Source organism: Corvus brachyrhynchos, unplaced genomic scaffold, assembly GCF_000691975.1.
Source record: "Corvus brachyrhynchos isolate BGI_N302 unplaced genomic scaffold, ASM69197v1 scaffold466, whole genome shotgun sequence".
NCBI classification, from domain to species: domain Eukaryota; kingdom Metazoa; phylum Chordata; class Aves; order Passeriformes; family Corvidae; genus Corvus; species Corvus brachyrhynchos.
The window spans coordinates 2,033,889-2,037,770 of NW_008238635.1; the positions used below are offsets into that span (position 1 = coordinate 2,033,889).

The 3,882-nt window shown below is 51.4% G+C and overlaps 1 protein-coding gene across 2 annotated transcripts in view; it reads right to left on the minus strand.

Moving 5' to 3' along the window:
• The window catches only part of LOC103617793 (torsin-1A-interacting protein 2), an 8,247-nt gene extending 7,935 nt beyond the window's left edge, over positions 1–312 (minus strand). The window contains exon 1 of one of the 2 annotated variants that reach the window (XM_017737440.1): positions 122–312. The gene's annotated coding sequence lies outside the window, so the exon portion shown is untranslated. The remainder of the gene's footprint in view (positions 1–121) is intronic. The other variant, XM_017737441.1, reaches the window with a different exon arrangement.
• Between the last annotated feature and the right edge of the window lie 3,570 nt (positions 313–3,882).

The following is a 3,882-nucleotide window of genomic DNA, read 5'->3' on the forward strand; positions in this document are numbered from 1 at the left end:
GGGGGGCGGGTTGCAGTCGCTGCCCCGCCGCCCGGCTCTCGTCCCTCCCCTCCCTGTTCCCGATGCTGACGCTCCCGCAGCAGAAGGAAGTCAGGAGAACAAAGTGGAGTCGGACGCTTACCCAGGCAGGTTCCGAGCCGGTCAGGGCGGCGATCAGAAGCAAAGGGGTGGCAAGAGGAGGCCAGCGCTGGCCTTTCCCCTTGCCCTCCTTCCCAGAGGCCCTTCGGGGCCAGGACACCAGCACACACCCTGGAGCCTCCGCTGGAAGCGTGACGGTGAACTCTGCCCTTCCCTGGCTCCCGGCAGCCTGCTGGGAGCTGTAGTTTTCCTTCCCACAGTCGTTCTCGGATGCGGTCAGGAAACAGTAACTCCTTTTTTTTTTTTGGCTGTATTTCTGCGACTCCGTGGTTGTGCGATTTCCTTCAGGCGCTTCCTGCATTCAGTAACAGTGTTGTGGATTGAAATAAGGAAACCACAGTGAGGGGGGAACTGGTTTGAGAGTTGATTTAGGAAAAGGGCTACAAGAAAAGCAACCCAAACATGTAGGTAGCAAAGCCCAGACTGTGGAAATGTCACACTGCCAGTGCAGGGAGGCTGGGGAGGATGTGAAATGGATGGTCTTCAGCATCAGCCTGGAGGGAAGGGGACACAGAGCCCACCCAGTGTTCCCTGAAGTGGTCCAGAGACTGCAAGCCGGGGGAAAAGGTCTGAGAGCGTGTGTGTCAGCCCCTGGCCTCATTCAGGCAATGCTTTTCCAAAAAATTATGTTCTAACTTGTGGTGCCTGCACAGTGGCATGTACAGGCATGGGTGTGTTCCAACCCCTTCCCTATTCCCCCTGCGCAGGACACATTTCATGGAAAGCAGCAGCATGGAGCATGCCAGGGGGAAGGCAGCAGCACAAGGAGCTGCAGAACAGAGACAGCAAACCCCCTTGAACTCAGCTTGCTGCCTTTTCACCAGCATCCCCAGAGGAGCCCAGCAGCAAATGGCTGAGGCAAAACACAGGGAAAGGCAACTGAAACGGTGCTGGGAAGGAGCAGGCACTGAGTGGCTGAGACTCCTCAGTCTGTGAAGCAGAGGGCTGAAGGGGGACATTTGGCTAATGTTTGATTTGTTTCAGTTTGACTAAATCCCCCCCTTGCTAGTACCTGAGGCACCTGTAAAACAGGTAAGAGGTTGGGTTCAAATGGGCAGAAAAAAATACTCCTTTATGCTGTGTGGAGGAACCCTTACTGGCTCATGGAGCACAGAGGCAGCGTCAGAGGGGTCAATAAAATGTGTGTGCCACATTACCCAGGGCTGTCAGCATGGGCACAGGTATCAGTACTGATGCTGCTCGTGTCAGGAGGGTGATGAGAAGGCGAGGTGTGCTGGGCACAGCGCACGCAGCCGAGGCAGGGCTGCACCTTTGTCCTGACAGCGGTTTCCTTGTCATCCGCAGGGCCAGGGAGGGGACAGTGGCCATGGCAGACTCAGCACATTCCCTTATCGTGACCAACCTCTCACCAGGTGCAGCAGAGGCTGTAAAACCAGGAGAATGGAAAAGCAGGAAGGAAAAAGTTGGCATGGCTGATCCACAGAGGCCAAGGTCACCTTGAGGGCCCTGCTCCTGCCTGCCATCAATCTTGCACACTGACTTGAACTGCATCAGTAAGGAACAGCCAAGGAACAGCAGAGAGGAGCTGCAGGTGTCAAGGGCTTCGTGAGAATCCAAGTATTTTCTATCCCTCTGTCCCTAAAACCATCCAGTCCCTTCAACACAGCAGGTGTTTGGGGCTGAGGGCCCACCCTTTCCACAGAAGCACAAGTGTCACAAAACTGGTGGCAAGTGTGTGACAAAATCAGGGGGTCATTTCGGCTTCTCCAGGTTGAGAACCCGGTTCCCAAAAAGTCGTTTGTCAGGAAAATTACCTGGTTGGCCTAGGGCATGAAGTCATCACAAAACTGTTACAAAAAAGGATCTTGACATTGTTATGTTGATTTTTTTTTCCTGGTGTGGTATTTGTTACATCCTCTTTTAGTTCTTGCTTTAGAAAACAATGCTCAATGTGTGTGTTCTGCTTTTAGGACTGAAAAGACGGACAATATTTACTGCTGATATAGAAGAAGGTATGTTTAACTTAACTCACAAATATTCACTTGCTTTTGAGTGAAACTGCAGCATTTATGGTGTGTTAGTAAAGCATTTAAGATATTTTTTGTTTTGAAATCTTTGTATAGAGAAGACAGGCGCAGGAGTGGAGGCTGAAAGGCACTTCCCTCACCCAGCCTTCCTGTTGGATTGCACAGAACATGCACACGCCTACTCCATTTACAACCCTGAAAAATAACAAAATAACCTCACAAACATGAGCACAGGTGTTCCAGGGTATTGTAGATGAAGTTACTGCTCTTACAGTATCGTCTTCCTCATTCTTGACTTTTTTCAGTGTGTAGAAATCCTTCAGTACCCGTACAGATGAGGGGCTGACCTCAGCAAGAGCAGCTCTGCTCAGAAGGACCTGGGGGTCCTGGTGGATGACAGGTTAACCATGAGCCGGCCATGTGCCCTGGCGGAGTTGGGAATCTGGGGTGCACAGGAAGAGTGTGACCAGCAGCTCAAGGGGACCGATCCTGCCCCTCTACTTGGCCCTAGTGAGGCCACATCCAGAGTGCTGTGTCCACTTTTGGGCTCCTCAGTACAAGAAAGACAAAGAACTGCTGGAGAGGGTCCAGCGGAGGCCACAAAGATGATTTGGGGTCTGGAGCATCTCTTTTATGAGGAGAGACTGTGGGAGCTGGGCCTGTTTGGTCTGGAGAACACTGAGAGGGGATCTCATCAGAGCATACAAATGTCTCGAAGGGGTGTCAAGGATGGTGCCAGACTCTTTTCAGTGACAGGATGAGGAGCAGTGGCCATAAACTAAAACACAGGAACCTCCACCTCAACATGAGGAAGAACTTCTTTACATTGAGGGTGGCAGAGCACTGAACAGCTGCCCAGGGACAGCCTGGAGTCTCCCTCTCTGAAGATATTCCAAGCCTACCTGGTTCCTCTGTCACCCGCTTCAGGTGACCCTGCCTTGGCAGGTGTGTTGGACTGGATGATCTCCAGAGCTCCCTTCCAACAGGAACAGTTCTGTGATTCTGTGAATTTGTGAAAGGGTCTGTATTTGCTTAGCAACTCATTTCCAAGGTGGTCTTGAGCTGCTCGCTGCCCTGGCACATAGGAGCACCCCTGAGTTCCTGGTTTTCCCAGCTTTGGGCAGCGCACAGACACTTTTCTGAACTCAGTGAGCAGTCCAGATGTGTGTGTGTTTGTGGAATAAGAAGGTGCTATTTCTTTGCTTAGAAACATCACAGAAACATAGAACAGCTCATGCTGGAAGGAAGCTCAAAAGATCATCTGCTCCAAACTTGCATGGGAGAGGGAGTCCAGAGGAGATCTTGTAGTCCCGTCGAATTGCATCTTGAAAACCTCCAGTCACAGGAACTCTACCACATGCCTGGGTAAAGATGCTTTATCAAGAATGCAATCAAATGCGTTTTAAAATCCCTGTTTACCAGTTATGCATGCGAACAAATGGGTAAGAAAAGTGAAATGCCTAGCGAGTTATTCTACATCTGATTAACCAAAATGATTCCTACACTAAGGAACAAAGTAGTGCAACGTTATCAGCGCCAGAGGATCTCACGTTCCTCAAAGTACCTCCGAGTTTCCTCTCTGCTATTCAGTCGCTATTTGCGCTTATTTTACGGGTTTTTCTGCCTCCGAGAAATGCAAAACTAGCGTTGTAGAAAATAACCAGGGGGGGAGCGAAGGCGCCGGGCCCGCGCTGCCCTCGAGGGCCGCCCCCGCGGGGCCCCGCCGTCCCGCATTTTTCTCACTGGGGGGCAGCAG